This window comes from Oncorhynchus clarkii, chromosome 10, assembly GCF_045791955.1.
Source record: "Oncorhynchus clarkii lewisi isolate Uvic-CL-2024 chromosome 10, UVic_Ocla_1.0, whole genome shotgun sequence".
Lineage (NCBI taxonomy): Eukaryota > Metazoa > Chordata > Actinopteri > Salmoniformes > Salmonidae > Oncorhynchus > Oncorhynchus clarkii.
In genome coordinates, this window is record NC_092156.1 from 43,553,496 (window position 1) to 43,575,965 (window position 22,470).

At 41.9% G+C, this 22,470-nt stretch overlaps 1 pseudogene; it reads right to left on the bottom strand.

The window, feature by feature from the left end:
* Positions 1 to 9,272: 9,272 nt before the first annotated feature.
* Positions 9,273 to 20,732, bottom strand: LOC139419575 (WD repeat-containing protein 74-like; annotated as a pseudogene).
* Between the last annotated feature and the right edge of the window lie 1,738 nt (positions 20,733 to 22,470).

Sequence of the window (22,470 nt, forward strand, 5' to 3'; positions counted from 1 at the left end):
GGCTTTTGATACCATGTCTTGTTTTGAGTGCTTTGACTGATGTCATGTCTATGCTAATATGGCTAAAATCCACTAACTAGCAACTGTAACAATGTATTTGAGACACAAGTGCTCATTGGGCAAATGTATTTATGTTTTCAATAACATTGGAGACGAAATTTACGGTCCCTTCAGGAAGTATTCACAACCCTTGACTTTTTCCACATACTGTAGTGTTACAGCCTGAATTTAAAATGGATTCAATTAAGATGTTGTGTCACTGGCCTACACACAATACCCCATGATGTCAGAGTGGAATTATGTTTTTAGAAATGTTTACAAATGAATCAAACCTGAAACGTCTTGAGAGTCAATTAGTATTCAAGCCCTTTGTTATGGCAAGCCTAACAAGTCACATAATAAGATGCATGGACTAAATAAGGCCAATGGTGACTCAGTCCAACAGTTACCGAGTTTATGAATGGCTGTTTAAGAAGAAAACTGAGTATGGATCAACATTGTAGTTACTCCACAACACTAACCTAAATGACAGAGTGAAAAGAAGGAAGCCTGTACAGAATACAAATGTTCCAAAACATGCATCTTGTTTGCAACAAGGCACTAAAGTACAGCTGCAAAAAAATGTGGCAAAGAAATGAACTTTACGTCCTGAATACAAAGTGTTAATGTTCGGGGCAAGTCCAACCCATCGCTGAGTACAACTCTTCATACGAGACCCCCTCCAATAGGTTTTGCCAAACTAAAACATTCCTTCCTCCACCCTATGAGGTATCATAGTCAAGTACTGTACATCAGTTGGAACAATGTTTTCCCTTTTGTGCCCTTTGAGCCTAAACTCTTGACCCTTTCTCATTTTTCCTCATTGCCGTCTATCAACAATCAGGTGACAAACGTTGTCATTCATGTTTTATTAGACACTTGACATGTTACAAAAGCCTGTGTTATTTCACTGGGCTTTATCCCTGAATGTAGTTTTTTGAGCTAAAAGCAAAAGCTGAGCAGCAATGGGACTTTCAGTTTGCAACTCACAAATAATGAGAACTCATCTTTCTTTAAAAAAAAAATCCCGACTTGTCTTATCTTATCAAGGAATGGGTGTGTCTGTGTGGAGAGTCCAGTCTCAGAAGGAACCGAGCACAGGTATATCTATGACACACACTGCTCTCCATGAAACTAGAAAACCTGGAGCTGTCTTCAATACAACCACAGTGCGTAAATATCAGAAGGTCAATTTGATGACATAAAACAGCATTAAACACACCGATGAAATATGCAGTGAAATAAATGTACATTGTCAACCACAGTGAAAGGTGCACATGTGATTGTGCAATCATGGTGATTCCTGCAATTCTACACATTTTGCCATGGTGCGTAGAGAAAATGTTGCACTTTTAAAGGCAGTTTTGTGGTGGAGAACATATTTAGCAATTCTATAAATAACTTCAAGCTATTCTAGTAATTTTGCCATGAGGTGGAAAGAGAAAGAATAGCAATTTTACAGCAACTTACCTGCAATTTTACACGTTTTGCCATGACTCATGCCATGTTAATATGGTATCTGAGTGAGTGACTAACGGTCTGTAATTTGGCCATGATTACTTCAAGGTTTAGATAGCTGGCTAGACCAATTTACCAATCTAAAAATGTTCATCTGACATGGGCTAATTGAGTGACTGTCAGTGACTGACATAACAAGAAACAAACTGCTGCACATTCTGAAAATGCACCTAGTGTATTCTATTTGACTAACTCTCAAGTGTAAGTTCAGATTCCCACTCCGCCAATTACAACAATGAAATTATATATATATATATCTATACAGTACCAGTCAAAAGTTTGGACACACCTATTCATGCCAGGGGTTTTCTTTATTTTTACTATTTTATACATTGTAGTGAGGACATCTAAACTATGAAATAACACATTTGGAATCTTGTAGTATCCAACAAAAATGTTAAACAAATCAAAATATATTTTATATTTATATCTTCAAAGTAGCTTTTTCCTTGATGACAGCTTTGCGCACTCTTGGCATTCTCTCAAACAGCTTCACCTGGAATGTTTTTCCAACAATCTGGAAGGAGTTCCCACATATGCTGAGCACTTGTTGGCTGCTTTTCCTTCAATCTGCAGTGCAACTCATCCCAAACCATCTCAATTGGGCTGAGGTCAGGTGATTGTGGAGGCCAGGTCATCCGATGCAGCACTCCATCACTCTCCTTCTTTGTCAAATAGCCCTAACACAGCCTGGAGGTGTGTTGGGTCATTGTCCTGTTGAAAAACAAATAATAGTCCCACCAAGTGCAAACCAGATTGGATGGCATATCGCTGCAGAATGCTGTGGTAGCCATGCTGGTTAAGTGTGCTTTGAATTCTAAATAAATCACTAACAGTGTCACCAGCAAAGCAGCCCCACACCATCACACCTCTTCCTCTGTGCTTCACAGTGGGAACCACACATGCAGAGATCCTCCGTTCACCTACTCTGCGTCTCACAAAGAAACGGCGGTTGGAACCAAAAATCTCAAATTTGGACTCATCAAACGAAAGGACAGATTTCCACCGGTCTAATGTTGATTACTCGTGTTTCTTGGCCCAAGCAAGTCTCTTCTTATTATTGGTGTCCTTTAGAAGTGGTTTCTTTGTAGAAATTTGACCAAGTAGACCTGATTCACGCAGTCTCCTCTGAACAGTTGATGTTGAGATGTGTCTGTTACTTGAACTCTGTGAAGCATTTATTTGGGCTGCAATTTCTGAGGCTGGTAACTCTAATGAACTTATCCTCTACAGCAGAGGGAACTCTGGGTCTTTCCTGTGGCAGTCCTCATGAGAGCCAGTTTCATAATAGCGCTTGATGGTTTTTGCGACTGCACTTGAAGAAACTTTCAAAGTTCTTGAAATTTTCCGGATTGACTGACATTCATCTCTTAAAGTAATGATGTTGTTTCTAATTTGTTTATTTGAGCTGTTCTTGCCATAATATGGACTTGGTATTTTACCAAATAGGGCTATCTTCTATATACCATCCCTACCTTGTCACAAACAACTGATTGGTTCAAATGCATTAAGAAGGAAAGAAATTCCTCAAATTAACTTTTAACAAGGCACACCTGTTAATTGAAATGCATTCCAGGTGACTACCCCATGAAGCTGGTTGAGAGAATGCCAAGAATGTGCAAAGCTGTCATCAAGGCAAAGAATGGCTACTTTGAAGAATCTCAAATATATTTTTATTGTTTAACACTTTTTTTAACACTTTTTTTTTTTTTTCATTATTCATGATGTGTAATTTCATAGTTTTGATGTCTTCACTATTATTCTACAATGTAGATAATAGTACAAATAAAGAAAAACCCTGGAATGAGGTGTGTCCAAACTTCTGACTGGTACTGTACACTAAACATAAATATAAACACAACATGCAACAATTTCAAAGATTTTACTGAGTAACAGTTTATATAAGAAGATATGATATGTTATATGCATCTGTTGGTCACAGATACCTTTTAAAAAAAAAGGTATGGGTGTGGGTCAGAAAACCAGTAAGTATCTCGTGTGTCCACCATTTCCCTCATGCTGCACGACACATAGAGTTGATCAGGCTGTTGATTGTGGCCTGTGGAATGTTGTCCCACTCCTCTTCAATGGCTGTGCAAAGTTGCTGGATATTGGCTTGAACTGTAACACGCTGTCGTACACATCGATACAGAGCATCCCAAACATACTCAATGGGTGATATGTCTGGCGTGTATTCAGGCCATGGAAGAACTGGGACATTTTCAGCTTCCAGGAATTGTGTACAGATCCTTGCGACATGGGGCTGTGTATTATCATGCTGAAACATGAGGTGATGGTGGCGGATGAATGGCACGACAATGGGCCTCAGGATCTCGTCACAATATCTCTGTGCATTCAAATTCCCATCGATAAAATGCATGTGTGTTCATTGTCCGTAGCTAATGCCTGCCCATTCCATAACCCCACCGCCACCATGAGGCACTCTGTTCACAACGTTGACATCAGCAAACCTCTCACCCACACAATGCCATACACGCTGTCTGCCACCTGCCCGGTACAGTTGCAACCGGGATTCATCTGTGAAGAGCACACTCCAGCGTGCCAGTGGCCATCGAAGGTGAGCATTTGCCCACTGAAGTCGGTTACGAACTGCAGAAAGATCAAGACCCTGGTGAGGACGATGAGCAGGCAGATGAGCTTCCCTGAGATGGTTTCTGACCGTTTGTGCAGATATTCTTCAGTTGTGCAGACACAGTTTCATCAGCTGTCTGGTCTCAGATGATCCTACAGGTGAAGAACCTGGATATGGAGGTCCTGGGCTGGCGTGGTCACACGTGGTCTGCGGTTGTGAGGCTACTGCTAAATTCTCTAAAATGACTTTGGAGAAGGCTTATGGTAGAGAAATGAACATTAAATTATCTGTCAACAACTCTGGTGGACATTCCTGCAGTCAGCATGCCAATTGCATGCTCCCTCAAAACTTGAGACATGTGTGGCATTGTGTTGTGTGACACAACTGCACATTTTAGTGTCCTTTAATTGCCCCCAGCACAAGGTGCACCTGTGTAATGATCAAGCTGTTTAATCAGCTTCTTGATATGCCACACCTGTCAGGTGGATGGATTATCTTGGCAAAGGAGAAATTCTCACTAACAGGGATATAAACACATTTGTGCAATTATTCTTTAGAGAAATAAGCTGTTTGTGAGTATGGAACATTTCAGGGATATTTTATTTCAGCTCATGAAACATGGGACCAGCACTTTACATGTTGCGTTTATATTTTTGGTTAGTGTATATTATTTGTTTTTCGGCCGTGGCTGCGTATCTGTCGGTAACCGCCCTGTTTCTTTACACACGCATTGTTGTGGTCACCCTCCCTTCCCATTTCTCACTGTCAATCATTTCATCTGTGAAACGTCCGTGCAGCATGTGCATGGCGACCGTTTGTTCTCAATCAGTTTCATGGGAATATGCATGTAGATCTTCTTTGTTATGTACAATGTTGTTTTGAATTATGCAGGTTACAGTGAGCAAATATTTGAGCTGTGTTTTGTTTCAATCAAAGCACATATTTTTCCTAGTGGCGTGCTGTTGAGTTATGGCAGTATACACAATCATCCTAAAATCTCATAAGATATTGTGTTTGTCTTACAGTAACGTTATGCTGTTATATTGGGTTCTGTTATGTACAATACTATCATTATGTGATCTTGCAGACATTGATTCAGCTTTGATCTAACTTCATTAGACAAGCAGCATTCACCAGAGTAGCCTGTTCTCTATGAGTAGAGCACAGACTGTGCGTAAGTAGAGAATCCCACACATGTGAAAAAGATTTGGGACCTTAAGGCCCCAGGAAGAAAGGTCCAGAAAAGACGGATCCGCAGCCATTCTGTTTTTTTGGGGGGTGTGGGTGCCCCCTAGCAGCCCTAAACTGGTCACATATGCCCAGGGCCAGCCCCGCCCTAGGCTTACAAACATCAATTTCCACAAAACACACCACTGTTACTGAATTCACAATAATGAACATAGAGACATTTACTCAAACTGACAAACACAAATGACAAAACAAATCCATGCTAAGTACACAACTTGAAAGACACCCATCATGTTGAGTGATTTTCAGCAGAGGACACAAAAAGTAAGCCAACCAATGGTGCCAGACGCCACCTGTCTGTTTATTAGAGACGTTGCATTCTTTTTCTCTCTCTCTCTCTCTCTCTCTCTCACACACACACACACACACACGTTCAGAGTTCATATGAGAAATTGTTATAGCCCTGGGATATTGTACATTTCATATAATATTTATTCTGTTGCCAAAATTTCAATCCGTACATGTTTAATGTTGGCTACATTTCAATGAAGTTGATACAGAAAGGCATGCACACAGCACCAGAGTGGTTATAGTTTTAATGGGAAACTTTGGCTAATGCATTTCCAGTACAGACTCAACGGGAAAACAGTCAGTACAACCACAACACAGGCTTTGGCAGACCTCTAGACCTTCTGCGTTCCTCATAAAGAGAACAGTCTTTTCCTTAAGCTCTCCACTACTGGTCATTTGGAAACTTTTTTGTTTTTAAGACAAGACTGATTTATTTAATCATCAAGAACCAGAATATACAAAGCAGTGGTTGAAGCAACCAAATAGCAATCATGAAATATGACTGCACAAGAAGAGACTAAGAACACCAGGGCGGGAATGTTGATAAAGACCGTTGTCGACACAATTTCTGAGTCAGCCAGACATAACACAATAACCTAAAATAAAAACAACAAAAAACAAACAGTATCTTGGGTACAAATGGTACAAACTTGTGTGAAATGCATACGGAACATGACCAAAGCCTTAAGATTTAAGAGGGGGTAATTAACATTGCAGAAGCCAGCCCCCCAAATGGGTCAAAGTGTATTTTATCGTGGAGGCGTTTTATCATGGAGGCCATCTGTTGTGTATGGTAGCAAAATTACAAAATTATATTATAACACTGTTTATGCACCCGAATGGTTGTTTTATGCAATAGAGTAGGGTTCTTCGAACGCTCTCTCCTTTTCTGAGTGAACTGAGAGGAGTCTTCGAAGCTTGGGCTGGCATCTGATTAAATGATGGCTATACAACCAACAGCCACATTCCATTCTGATTAGTGGTGCAGGAGAGGGAGATGTCTCCGGCCTGACTGAGCCTGCATTCCAAAGATAAGATGTGGTGGTTGTGTCGTGCGATAGAGATAGCCTGGAGGAGTAGAGCAAACATTTTGTGTTAACAGACCAGCCTGACAAAGGATTAACTACTAGCAGCAGTAAACAAAAAAGGATTTAAAAAAAATTACTAAATTAATAATGCTGACAATAGTCCATTAGCCCTGTTTAAAACTTATCTTTGGTCTTCATTGGGTCTGAGATGTCACCCTGAACATGTGGAGAAGGGTAGAGCCGTCTGCCTCTGAATCAGCAGTTAACTATGTAGAGAATGTGCTTAACTCATACGGACACAAAACAACATAACTGATAAAATAGCACGGATTCTATTTGCACAGGTTATTTTTTATTTTGCGTAAGAAACCAATAAATAACAGTTTATAAAAAGAGAGGACAGGCCTCTATGTTTTAGGACTCTGGTGCAATGTAATATCTTCGGGACAAACAAAATCAAATCATATTTTATTTGTCACATGCTCTGAATACAACAGGTGAAATACTTACTTACAAGCCCTTAACCAACAATGCGGTTCAAGAAAGAGTTTAGTTTATTTAGTAAATATTCTCTTAAGTAAAAAAAAAGTCAAATAAAAAATAACGAGGCTATATACAGGTGGTACCGGTACCGAGTCAATGTGCGGGGGGGTACAGGTTAGTTTGAGTTATTTTGTACATCTAGGTAGGGGTGAAGTGACCATGCTAAGATAATAATAAACAGTGAGTAGCAGCAGTGTAAAAACAAAGGGGGGTGTCAATGTAAATAGTCCGGGTGGCCATTTGATTAATTGTTCAGTAGGATTATGGCTTGGGGGAAGAAGCTGTTAAGGAGCCTTTTGGTCCTAGACTTGGCGTTTTTCAGTCTCCTGAGGGGGAGAAGGTGCTGTCGTGCCCTCTTCACGACTGTCTTGGTGTCCAAGGAACTTGAAAGTCGGGGCTGTAGCAGAGCGGGTCCAATCAATGTTAATGGGGGACTGTTCTTTGATGTCCTCCATATATGCTGTCTCATTGTTGTCAGTGATCAGGCCTACCACTGTTGTGTCTAGAGGTCAACCGATTAATCGGAATGGCCGATTAATTAGGGCCGATTTCAAGTTTTCATATCAATCGGTAATCTGTATTTTTGGACACCGATTTGCCAATTTTTTTTTTTTTTTTTACACCTTTATTTAACTAGGCAAGTCAGTTAAGAACACATTCTTATTTTCAATGACGGCAGTTAACCCACCGTTCCTAGGCCTTGTTCAGGGGCAGAACGACAGGTTTTTACCTTGTCAGCTCAGGATTTGTTTTTGCAACCTTCCGGTTAATAGTCCAACGCTCTAACCACCTGCCTTACATTGCACTACACGAGGAGCCTGTGTGGCAGGCTGACTACCTGTTACACGAGGACAGCAAGAAGCCAAGGTAAGTTGCTAGCTAGCATTAAACATATCTTATAAAAAACAAATCAAACTACACATGGTTGATGATATTACTAGTTTATCTAGCGTGTCCTGCGTTGCATATAATCGGTGCGGTGCCTGTTAATTTCTCATTGAATCACAGCCTACTTCGACAAATGGGTGATGATTTAACAAGCGCATTTGCAAAAAAAGCACGGTCATTGCACCAATGTACCTAACCATAAACATCAATGCCTTGCTAACATGAATTTCTTATAACTAGGGAAATTGTGTCATTTCTCTTGCGTTCCGTGCAAGCAGTCAGGGTATATGCAGCAGTTTGGGCCGCCTGGCTCATTGCGAACTGTGTGAAGTCCATTTATTCCTGACAATGGTCATAGTTAATTTGCTAGAATTGTACATAATTATGACATAACATTGAAGGTTGTACAATGTAACAGCAATATTTAGACTTAGGGATGCCATCCGTTAGATACAATACGGAACGGTTCCGTATTTCACTGAAAGAAACGTTTTGTTTTTGAGATGATAGTTTCCGGATTCGACCATTTTAATGACCAAAGGCTCGTATTTCTGTGTGTTATTATGTTATAATTAAGTCTATGATTTGATAGAGCAGTCTGACTGAGCGATGGTAGGCACCAGCAGGCTCGTAAGCATTCATTCAAACAGCACTTTCGTGCGTTTTGCCAGCAGCTCTTCAAACATTGAGCTGTTTATGACTTCAAGCCTATCAACTCCCGAGATTAGGCAGGTGTAACCGATGTGAAATGGCTAGCTAGTTAGCGGGGTGCGCGCTAATAGCGTTTCAAACGTCACTCGCTCTGAGACTTGGAGTAGTTGTTCCCCTTGCTCTGCATGGGTAACGCTGCTTTGAGGGTGGCTGTTGTCGATGTGTTCCTGGTTCGAGCCCAGGTAGGGGCGAGGAGAGGGACGGAAGCTATACTGTTACACTGGCAATACTAAAGTGCCAATAAAAACATCCAATAGTCGAAGGTATATGAAATACAAATCGTATAGAGAGAAATAGTTCTATAATAACTACAACCTAAAACTTCTTACCTGGGAATATTGAAGATTCATGTTAAAAGGAACCACCAGCTTTCATACGTTCTCATGTTCTGAGCAATGAACTTAAACGTTGGCTTTCTTACATGGCATTTATTGCACTTTTACTTTCTTCTCCAACACTTAGTTTTTGCATTATTTAAACCAAATTTAACATGTTTCATTATTTATTTGAGGCTAAATTGGATTTATTCAGTATTGTTGTAATGGTCATTATAACAAATACATTTTTAAAAATGTAAAATAAATCAAATAAATGTAAAAATAATCGTCCGATTAATCGGTATCAGCTTTTTTTGGTCCTCCAATAAATCGGCGTTGAAAAATCATCATCGGTCGACCTCTAGTTGTGTTGGAGTCGTGTTTGGCCACGCAGCCGTGGGTGAGTGTGATCACACAGTCGTCCGGAATGGCTGGCGATCTAATGCATGCTTCAGTGTTGCTTTTCTCGAAGTGAGTATTAAAAAGGCATTTAGCTCGTCTAGTAGACTCGCGTCACTGGGCAGCTCGTGGCTGGGTTTCCCCACCACATCCGACGAGTGTCAGAGCCGGTGTAGTAAGATTCAAATCTTAGTCCAATCTTAGGCCTGTTTGGTGGTTCTTCTGAGGGGATAGCGGGATATCTTATAAGCGTCCGGATTAGTGTCCCGATCCTTGAAAGCGGCAGCTCTAGCCTTTAGCTCGGTGCGGATGTTCCCTGTAATCCATGGCTTCTGGTTGGGATATGTACGTACGGTCACTGTGGGGACGATGTCGTCGATGCACTTATTGATGAAGCAGTATACTCCTCAATGCCATTGGATGAATCCCGGAACATGTTCCAGTCTGTGCTAGCCCAACAGTCCTGTAGCATCCGTGTCATCTGACCACTTCCATATTGAACAAGTCACTGGTACTTCCTGCTTTAGTTTTTGCTTGTAAGCAGGAATCAGGAGGATAGAACTATGGTCAGATTTGCCAAATGGACGGTGAGGGAGAGTTTTGTATGTATCCCTCTGGTTGCACATGTGACATGCTGGTCAAAATTTGGTCAAACGGATTTAAGTTGGCCTGCATTAAAGTCCCCAGCCACTAGGAGCGCCGCTTCTGGATGAGCATTGTTTTCTTTACTTAGGGCCTTATGTAGATCGTTAAGTGCGGTCTTAGTGCCGGCATCGGTTTGGGGTGGTAAATAGATATAGATGAGAACTCTCTTGGTAGATAGTGTGGTTTACAGCTTATCATGAGGTATTCTATCTCAGGTGAGCAGTACCTCAAGACTTCTTTAATATTAGAAATTGTGCACCAGCTCTTATTTACAAATAGACACACCTCCCCGCCCCTCGTCTTACCAGACGTAGCTTCTCTGTCCTTCCGATGCCCGGAATACCCAGCCAGCTCTATAGTATCCGTGTCGTCGTTCAGCCACGACTTGGTGAAACATAAGATAGTACAGATTTTAATGTCACGTTGGTAGTATATTCTTAATCGTAGATCATCCATTTTATCTTCCAGTGATTGCACGTTTGCCAATAGTATGAATGGTAGTGGAAGTTTACTCACTCGCCTATGAATTCTCAGAGGGAAGCCCGACCTCCACCCCCTTTATCTCAGTCTTTTCTTCATGCAAATGATGGGGTTTGGGCCTGGTCTCGAGAATGCAGTATATCCTCTGCGTCGGATTCGTTAAAGAAAAAATCTTTGTCCAGTTCAAGGCGAGTAATCACTGTTCTGATGTCTAGAAGCTATTTTCGGTCATAAAAGACAGTAGCAGCAACATTATGTACAAAATAAGTTAGAAACAACAAAACAGCACAGTTGGTTAGGAGCCCATTAAATGGCAGCCACCCCCCCGGTGCCATTATTTAAAGCATACATAAAGCACAAGCTCTTCAAGGTGAAGTTGAACACGCCATGTAGACAGCGTTGCGGAGGAGTACATACTCCGCACATTATGCCTTCACTTCAGCTTCCTTTGAGTCACCGTTTTCTGTTTTTTTGTTTCCACTTGTTCCTCCTCATCACCTGGGCGCTTCACAGGGTGGTCAACCTTATCACAGCTTCTTCTGCATCCTTAGCTGCATCCAGTCCCTCTCCATCCTCCTCTTCCTTCTCACCCTCAGGGGTTTCTTCAGAACCATCTGCACAATTGGTCTTCTTCTCTGCACCATTTGTGTGTGTTCCATTGCTGTTGGCTGGTGCGTCCCGACTGCCATTATCCTTCTCCTCCACCTCCCCTTTCCTCTCTTTGAGCTCCTTTTCTGAAATCTCAGGGGTTGTGGTTGTGTCTACTGCGGTAACAGCCATATTTAGTTTAATATAAGGGTATAATATGTTTCAGAAATAAATACAGTGTTTGATGCCTCTTCTTAGTCTTCTTGTCTGCTTCAACAACATCTTCATCTTCTCTGCTTCTTCAACAACAGCTTCATCTGTTTCTCTTTTCTTCGCCTTCTCTTTTATCATCCCCATAGTGTTCCACACCTCATCCAGTTCTCCGCTATCTTCTTTTACTTCCTCCACATCTCCGTTCACTCCTGTACTGCCCAGCTGAAATAGAGAAGACTGTAAACATACTACAGCATTATTCTGCAGCATAATGCAGGAAAATCACATTTAAAAATAATTTTAACAGCAAATGACAGTTAACATTGTTGTTTGGCATTACTGTTATGTCAATTTAAATGAACTACTCATAGTGTATAATAAATAAGTAAATATATGCATGTCAGGTGTTATGAAAACCCTCTAACAGCTCTGCAATATCACAACATTAAAAACTAGCAAGTCTCAGTTTGAAAGTCAAACAGATGACAAAGTATTGCACTTCAAAGTCTAAAACATAGGCTGATTCATTGCACTTAATTCTCCCCTACCTCGAGATCTCTGCTGGACAGAAGCACACAGTTGAGTCGTGACTTCAGATACACCTGAAAGGGAGACGAAGAGAAAGAACCTCAAACTTTTACTGAACACAATTATTCAAAAACTGTGTAGGAGGCTTCACTAATGATGGATTATGTAGCTGGCTTCAAGTGTGCGGAGAGTGCAAGTGTGTGTGTGTGTGTGTGTACACCTTGTTCCATAGAGAGCGGTCCTCCAGGCTGTGTACCCTCAGAAAGTGGTCCAAACCACAAGAAGCCACCAGAGAGAAGGGTGGGACTGAAGCCCCCACACCCCTCCTGCCAGCCCCTTTAAACACCCACACACTCTAGGCTTGCAGCGAATGGAGAGGACAAGAGGAGGAGGAGGGGTTAGAGAGAAAAAAAGAGTGTAGTCGAGGGGAGAGGATCTCACAGAACACAAAGGCATGCAACATGCACTCACACACACAAAAAGCTTAAATCGGACTATCAGAAGATAATTGTTTTGCCTGTAGCAGCAATAATTAAGTTTACACAGAAGCTTCAAAGAGCACATATAGCAAATGCATCTCTAATGTAGCACAATGGCAAATACAGTTGAAGTCGGAGGTTTACATACACTTAGGTTGGAGTCATTAAAACTTGTTTTTCAACCACTCCACAAATTTATTGTTAACAAACTATAGTTTTGGCAAGTCGGTTAGGACATCTACTTTGTGCATGACACAAGTAATGTTTCCAAAATATTTTTGGGACAGATTATTTCACTGTATCACAATTCCAGTGTGTCAGAAGTTTACATACACTAAGTTGACTGTGCCTTTAAACAGCTTAGAAAATTCCAGAAAATGATGTCATAGCTCTAGAAGCTTCTGATAGGCGTATTGAAATAATTTGAGTCAATTGGAGAGGTACCTGTGGATGTAGATTGTAGACCTCCACAAGTCTGGTTCATACTTGGGAGCACTTTCCAAATGCCTGAAGGTACTACGTTCATCTGTACAAACAATAGTATGTAAGTATAAACACCATGAGACCACGCAGCCATCATACTGCTCAGGAAGGAGACGAGATTAACGCACTTGTGCGAAAAGTGCAAAATCAATACCAGAACAGCAAAGGACCTTGTGAAGATGCTGGAGGAAACCGGTACAGAAGTATCTATATCCACATAACCTGAAAGGCCGCTCAGCAAGGAAGAAGCCACTGCTCCAAAACTGCCAGAAAAAAGCCAGACTACGGTTTGCAACTGCACATGGGGACAAAGATTGTACTTTTCAGAGAAATGTCCTCTGGTCTGATGAAATAAATATAGAACTGTTTGGCCAAAATGACTATCGTTATGTTTGGAGGAAAAAGGGGGAGGCTTGCAAGCCGAAGAACACCATCCCAACCATGAAGCACGGGGGTGGCAGCATCATGTTGTGGTGGTGCTTTGCTGCAGGAGGGACTGGTGCACTTCACAAAATAGATGGCATCATGAGGAAGGAACATTATGTGGATATATTGAAGCAACATCTCAAGACATCAGTCAGGAAGTTAAAGTTTGGTCGCAAATGGGTCTTCCAAATGGACAATGACCCCAAGCATACTTCCAAAGTTGTGGCAAAATGGCTTAAGGACAACAAAGTCAAGGTATTGGAGTGGCCATCACAAAGCCCTGACGTAAATCCTATAGAAAATCTGTGGGCAGAACTGAAAAAGCGTGTGCAAGCAGGCCTACAAACCTGACTCAGTTACACCAGCTCTGTCAGGAGGATGGGCCAAAATTCACCCAACTTATTGTGGGAAGCTTGTGGAAGGCTACGTGAAACGTTTGACCCAAGTTAAACAATTTAAAGGAAATGCTACCAAATACTAATTGAGTGTATGTAAACTTGACCCAGTGGGAATGTGATGAAAGAAATAAAGGTTGAAATAAAGTGGTGATCCTAACTGACCTAAAACAGGGAATTCTTACTAGGATTAAATGTCAGGAATTGTGAAAAACGGAGTTTAAATGTATTTGGCTAAGGTGTATGTAAACTTCCAACTTCAACTGTACATACACAGACAAAAAGATAAAGAATCTGACATGGAAAAGTACTGAAGCAGATCACTAAGCAACTGCACAATCATTACAACAAGCGGAAAGAGACATCGACTGCCACATTCCCCTTTCCGCAGACCTAAGATGGCGAGTTGGCCATGTGTGTTGCCCACTGTAACACTGTCTTGGTTGGCAGGGAGGGAGAGGACTGGGGGGGGGGGGGGGGGGGCATTATCAGGGCATTATCACTTTTATACAATGGTTTACCAACATACTCAAATTATGACTGACATATTTTCCTTAAAAACATTATTTTGATGAATTTATTCATACTATTTCATCCTTCCACAAGACAGAGTCCCGGGTTGCTACCCAAGCCGGCTGGTGGTTCGTTCTGTCGGTTGCTAGAAACTCGAACCAGTCGTTCAGTCTCTTTGTTCTGTATCTATGGATGTGACCCTGTCGTTCGTTCTAAATGTTCCATTTCCATACTGGCTGGCAACGTTCTTATCTCTTGCTTGCTAGCTAGCCAACTACTGCTAACTTACAGTCACATCAAACATTGCAGACAAAATAATAACAGTAGCTGCATTTGCATAAGCTGTTTTCTAACAAAAATGCGTCAAACTCCTGATGAATGTATCGTTTGAGTACAGGGAAAGACTCCAAGGCTGGCTGAGAAGACCAGCAGACCCAGTCTAAGAACAGGGCTTGTACAGTGAAAGACAGACAGACAGACCTGGTGTTGACCTGTGCAGGTGTCTATCTTGTCTGAGTCTGCGATGAAGGCCATGTCTCTAACCCACTCTGGCACCCGCAGGTCCAGCCAGTCATTACGCACCTGCAGCATAAAGAAGCTGTGTCAACGCACCCAACACCGAAACATAACATACTATGTAGACAGTCCCGCTGTAATTCCTTGAAATGTAGTTGTTAGACTCTTACATCCTTGGAGGCAAAGACCGGTGTTTCAGGTCTCTCCGGATCCCAAGTCTTCAGGCCATTCTCTTTCCCTCCTGTAGCCACTTGGTTGCGCCGCTAGGGATTCTGTCGCATCCGACAAACATTCTTCACAATATTTATTCCAACCTAGATATAGGGACAGGAGTTATGTTCAAGAAAATGTCAGTCAACGTCAATCATTCATAAGTATATAGTATCCATCTGCAATGTAACAACCTCTAGGAAGCCTGAGTGGTATTCTGGCAAAATCAATCAAATGTTATTTATAAAGCCTTTTTTACACCAGGGGCCTGTTGCACAAAAGTAGAATTAAGACATCCGGGATAAATGACTCAGCTGAGCTCAATGAAGCCAAAACATGTGCGTCCAGGCTTAATTGGTTGCACAAAGACCAAGCCAGGATGAGCAGACACGGATTCATTAAGCCAGGTGAAACCAATCCTGGATAGGTGCGCGCTCACGGCTCACTCAAATAGACCCCGCCACAGATCACAGATTAACTGATTTACCATGGCAACTAGAGCCGCGTACTTTTCCCCGTCGGAAGCACAAATCCTCATGGAGGCATACGAGGAGGTAAAAGATATAATTAAGAAGAAAGGCAACACCGCCACAGTGATAAAGCAAAGAGAAAAAGCGTGGCAAAGTATTGCAGACCGCCTGAATGCGTAAGTAGTGCACAATTACACACTCACCGCTCCGCTGAAACATCACAATTACAATTCAAATATTTAATTCACATCTCCAAAAATGCAGTTGTACTGTAATTATGAAACGGTTAATTTTTTTTATTGAAATGCACTGCAGATATGAGTGAAATTGTGTAAAGTAACTCCATCACACTGTATAAAGCTATGATAAAATTTTTGATATTTTTACTGAAAACAAGACAAAAATACCAAGTAATTTTTTGCAGTGTGACTCCATTAAGTGTGTGTGTGTGTGTGTGTGTGTAGATTAAACATGAACGGGCCAAAACGGACATGGCAGCAGGTCAAAATCAAATACAAGAACATTCTGCAGAATGGTATGGTCCCTGACTAATATTTAACAAAGCACAAGCATATATTGTACCCAGAAGGTGCCTGCTCACACATTGTCTGTACTGTTTTAGCAGTGAAAAAGAATACCCACAGACAAGGCACGGGTGGTGGGTCACCAAAGGCTGACCTTACCCCAGCAGAGGACATGGCCTTGGAGCTAAATAAAGGCAGGCCCGTCTTAGAGGGGATCCCTGGGGGGAAAGAGACGAGCATAGGTTCCTCCCAAGATGCCACCCGCTTCATTCAAGGTATGTCCTTCCATCTCTACATGGGATACAACCACATTCATATTGAATCAATTTGGACTGTCTGACTTTGGTTTACCTATTGCCTTGCAGTGTCTGGCAGCACTGTGTTCCTGTTAGAGCCACCAGCACAAGCACCAGACGATGCTGATCCAGTGAGTACTCCATCAAAGGCATACTGTAGGCCTGGCATGTCTTGTCTACTAGCTTCAATATGAATCCGATTAAATGTGATAGGGTGAAGGCCCCAGTGCAGCAGCAACAGCACATGATGGAGACGATGATGAGGAGGAGACCATCTCTCTGGATTCCAGAAGGCATGAGGTATCATGTTAAGACTGTGAAAGTACTATTTACTCTACAATGGTGAGGAGTCCTCATCAAAATCAAAAAATCTAATTTATTTTACAGGACCCAGATGCTATACAGTGGGAAAACCAGCCTGGCAACATAGTGCGTATTAATAAAAGGACACCACATCCTGCCAAATTCCAGCTGCGCTAATTGTATTGTGTTCACAGAGCTCACAAGCTATCAGAAAGTTGTATGGCAACCACCTCCGGTGCCAAATAGAACTGGCAGACATAGACATTCAGTACAAGAAGAAAAAGATGGAAAATCTTGCACTGGAGTTCGAAATAAAAAAGAGGACAATTAGGAAACTGGACCTTGAAATAAAAAAACTTGAGAGGGAGGTGAGATATGCCTTCAATGTACACTGTATGCTAACTGTAACACAAATGTATTAATCATTATTTTTCTTTCCTCCCCCAGCTCCAAGAAGATGACACAGCTCAAAATAAAAATTAGGTATATTCTCGTAAAGTCAAGTGAGCCATGACATATGAGCTCTTATTGTGAGCACACAGGACGGTGGCATCTTTCTAAGGTTTTTTTTATTTTCCCAGCAATCAGTACAACCAAGTCATCGTTATAAGGCATCGCCCTCTTTTGCCCACCCCCCCCAGCACCAGGTGTGGCCACTAGCCTATATGAAGGCCCAAAATTGTGTGTTCCTTTCTGCTCTGACAATGGCATGCCCATTCGTGCGAGATGTGGTGGATGAAGAAGCACTTGTGCTGAGGAGAGCCTTCAGGTGAGAAAGGGTCTTCAGGGACCGGTTGGACCCACTGGCCTTCCCTGATGACCATCTATATGAAAGATACAGGTTTTCTGCAGATGGCATCAGGTATCTATGCAGACTACTGGGTCCCAGGATTAAGCACCGCACTGCACGGAGCCATGCACTGAGTGTGGAGCAAATGGTTTGTGTGGCCTTGCGCTTTTTTGCTAGTGGAGCCTTCCTGTACTCAGTGGGGGATGCAGAACAGCTGAACAAGGCCACAATTTGCCGCACAATAAGGAGTGTGTGTCTGGCTATCAAAGCATTAGCAGATGTCTTCATCTCCTTCCCTGGCCACAGAAGACTCTGTGACATCAAAGAGGAGTTCTATAGGATTGCAGGTAAGAGGATCTACAAATTACAGGACAACTGTTAACACATAGTAGGATACTCATTACTTTGTGTGACAGGTTTCCCCAATGTCATTGGTGCAGTGGACTGCACACACATAAGGATAAAAGCCCCCTCAGGTGCCCATGAGGCCGATTTTGTGAATAGGAAATCCTTTCACAGCATTAATGTTCAGGTGAACATAACTTTTTGATATTGTCCATTGACGAACACTCTGCATTGCCAGTGATGTGCATTGATTGGTGTAATATTCCTCATCTTATGATTTCAGATGGTCTGCAATGCTGACTGTGTGATCAGCAATGTTGTGGCAAAATGGCCTGGCTCAGTCCATGACTCCAGAATCTTTCGGGCCTCTGAAATCTATCAGTGCCTATCACAAGGTAAGCCACACAACCCCTATTTATAACCATCATGGCTGTGTCAAGAATATCACTGTGTTTATGAGGTAGTAATGATGAGATTTTGTGTTGACAGGTGAATTCTCTGGTGTGTTGCTGGGAGACAGGGGGTATGGCTGCCAGCCTTTTCTCCTGACACCTTTCACAGACCCCCAGGAAGCACAGCAGGCCTACAACCATGCCCATGCCAGGACCAGGGCCAGAGTTGAAATGACCTTTGGCCTCCTGAAGGCACGCTTTCACTGCCTTCACAAATTAAGGGTCAGCCCTGTTAGGGCATGTGATATTACTGTGGCTTGTGCTGTCCTTCACAATGTGGCCTGCCTGAGGAAGGAGAGGGCCCCCAGAGTGCCACCAGCCATGGACTGGGACAATCCGGCAATCTTCCCTGATGACGACAGTGGTCGGCTGCTGAGGGACCAATATGTGTTGAATTATTTTAGTTAGTATGTGTGCTTTCAATTTTGGTTAAATATGTCCTGCGGTGGCAGAGGAATTTGGTTTTTTTTGGGTTCGTTTTTTGACGAATTTGGCCTCTTATGATGTTTGTGCGGTATACTGTGTGTAATACAAGGCTGCAGGGAGGCTACTGCATCCATTCATTTGTCTGTTCAGTTGATGTGTATGGATTTGTCCTGCATTTATTTTAGTGTGCAGACATGCAGGGTGTGTTATACACATTCAAAGGTCTGTATATGTATCATTTTGTATAATATGCTTAGATTCTGTGCTTTCCATCTTGTAGAGTCACTGTGACTTCAGTTTTGAAAGGAGCTGATGGTTTACCTGCTTTGTTTTGTCCTTATTCAATAAAGGAACATAATGTTACACATTGTGTTTTTATATTCATATGGAATGTGTATTTGTTTATATGACAGAGTACTAGGGCCACACTGAAGAAAAAGGATAAAGTCATAAATTTATGAGGCTGGTTCTTTCTGCAGAAAAGCTACATATTGTTTTTACAGTTTTGATACTTATGACAATGTGATACTTAATATTCTGGCACATCAGCATGTCTTTGTTTATGAAACCATACTGAAGTACAATTTCACGAAATGCCCCACATCTGTCATTTTAACAACTGTCCTCCTTTAAAACAACTGGTTACAATATTATGACTTGTGTTTTTTTCCCCTCTGTGGCCCTAATATTCTAGCATTTTATATATAGCCTTATAGTCTATGGGAAACTGTAAATTATCTAATGATAGCAACATCATCTAAAAATCATTTTTTATCCAAAATCATTGAAATGAATGATCACAAACGTTTAAATAACAGTGGGTCTAGTTATATGTGATAACAATGTATAGTGAGCAGTGAAATAACTATTGGTTTCCATTTGTGGTGACTGCTGACTGACATTAGGGATGAGATTAAATAGATCCTGGAATTTAGCCTGGTCTGGAGCAGGCTAGCTCCACAGAATAAATCTCCATGGTAATTTATACCATAACATATCCTCCTGCCCCCTATCCATCTTTAGTGCAACCGGATTACGGATCAATTGAGCCAGGATCACCAAGATATCCTGGCTTAATCCCTTATCCTAGTTTTGTGCAACAGGCCCCAGCAGATGTCACAAAGTGCTGTACAGAAACACAGCCTAAAACCCCAAACAGCAAGCAATGCAGATGTAGAAGCACAATAAAGGAGTTGTTGTTCATTCACTTTGTCTGTATTGTCCTCCTTCCAGACCCTCAGCAGTCCTGTCTCCACACACATGATCAGAAAACGGAGAGACACACAGGGAGAGAGTCGCCCAGTGTCTACATCAGGATCCTCAACACATGACCACAGAGCTGCTAGGCTAGTGTGTATTGACAGTGTGCATGAACAACAGCTCCTGTATCGTGTTATGACCAGTGTCTTTATCTACACAACTATACCGGTCTGTGGCGGCGAGTCCTGTGAACCTGCCCTGGTTGCTCTCCCCACACTGTCTGGTCTCAGTAATGATGCCCTTCTCTGTGCTGAACCTCTTCACGGTGCCATTCACAGACCCCACCTAGAACTGACAAGACAGGTAAGTAACACAATAGCCCAACAACCACAATGCAAACATTCAGACCTATGTGCACTCTAAACACATCAATGACCAACATATCAGACATCATCAAGGGCTCCATTACTTTCTAGAGCCCCCCCACAGTCTCCTGTGGATCTCCCCAGCCCAGGACACACACTTCCTGGTCCCGACTGAGGCAGTTCATCTCACAGAAGTTGAATGCCTGTTTTTTTTTTATAGGCTCACACCTAATGAAACAAACACTGAGTGTAAATGATATCCATTGAAATATCCTGATAGTGTACATGGTCATCATTCCTAAAACAATCTGTGATGCATTAGGGAAAGGTACTGTCAAACTAGGGAAGTTAGCTAGCAAACACGTGGGCTGCTAGATAGCTAGCTCTAACAAATAACACAAACAACAAAATGACAGCATGGCTAATTTACTGAGTTATATCATTTTTACCTTTCAATAGCCCTGTTTCTGATCCAACTCATACTGAACAAACTTGACTTATGTCTTCCATGAACAAGAAAGAAAATATTGTCAAGAAAACAACAACAAATGTTCTAACACGTTATGGCGTGTCCAAAATGTCATCCGTAGGGATACGCTACTCACCGGAATTCTGTTACGACCTACATTTTCATATATAAATTATGCAGCAGGTGGTGCTCTTGAGCTTTACATTTTATATCAGTCCAAGCAATCCAAAATCCACAGACATTATTGCACACAAATAATATTAGTCACTGAGATATTTAAGGGCCATACAGTACATACATACCGTGCACAGAAAAAAAACCACAAGACACCAACAAAGAACAAATTCATTTTGTTGTTGTTTCTACATTATGTGCGATTTCATTACTTCATTTTCAAAATGTGTTTTTGTTTAATTTCCTTGTTGTATGATGTTTTTTTTTCTCACATTTTCACATTTGTAATCGTTGAGGTAGAGTAGGGGACAGGCAGAGGAGAAAGTGGCTAATCAATCAGAGGAGAGTTTATGAGTCTTCAGGTCACCCTGGGGGATTTACCAGAGACTAGCTGTTGGGACAGATTTAGTGGGTGACAAAAGACGGGCCAGGGATGGGGATTACGGGGAAACAGCATGGGCACATTAAAATCAAAAGCCAAAGATTTGTGGGAATTTAAAAAGTGTGGAAATCCTCCCAAGAGAAGAGGGCCAGAGAGACTGACAATGTCAGGGTAGAAAGGGATGAGAGTGAAAACAGCAGGACCACATAAAGAGAGAGGTAGCTTGGAGAGAACAGAGAAGGGAGGGAAAGAAAGTAACAGAAATAATCCCATAATTACAAGAAAAGAGTGAAAGCCTTTTCATCTTTCTCGAAAGGACTGAAGAATAGGACACCAGTGTCACATGACAAAGGGGAAGAAGGAGTGAGAGTGATAGAGAGCAAGAGATGAAGAGAGAGAAGGAGACAAAGAGAGAGCGAGCGAGAAAGAGAGAGCGAGGAGAGACAAAGGGAGAGCGAGCGAGAAAGGGAGCAGAGGGAGGGATAGATAGAGACAAACAAGGGGAGCTGACAAAAAAAAGATTCAAAGCTTGCCCTGCCCCCTCATCCATATCTGGGGAACAAGGGAATACGGCAACAGATACAAGCCAGGGAGAGAGGGACCAAGAGAGAGAGAGAGAGACCGAGAGAGAGAGAGAGAGACTGTTGAATGAACTTGGCCATTATATTCTAAGGAGATACAAACATTCCTTTATCAGACAGTCAGAAAGAGAAGAAGAGACTGAGGAGAAAAGAAGATGAGGGAGAGTCTTTCTTCAAAATCGTTCCATTCTTTTTTTTAGAGGAAGAAAAGAGAAAGCATAAGGGGGAGTTTTGGAGAGAGAGAAGCGAAAGAGGAGGGGGGGGGGGACGAGATAAATCATTAATTAACTTAGACTTCTAAGGGCTGTGGAGATGTTTTTCCTTTCTTGAGAAAAATAATCGTACCAAAATAACAAAAAAACATCTTAACATCTGACATTGTTGATTCTCTAAATGTAGTTTTTTCACCCTGCAAGTGAGCCCGAAAAGCATATGAGTGAAGAAATCTCATGGACGCGACTGAGATGGATAGAGAAAGGCAAGACAGAAAATTCTGACATGGTGTCAACCCATATTGACAGAGACAAAGTGTGGAGAGGAAGAAGTGGGATATTCAGTGACAGACGCATCTACCCCCAGACACAGGTACACTCTGATCAATATTAAGATCAATCAAAATATCCATTGTCATCATCACAGATG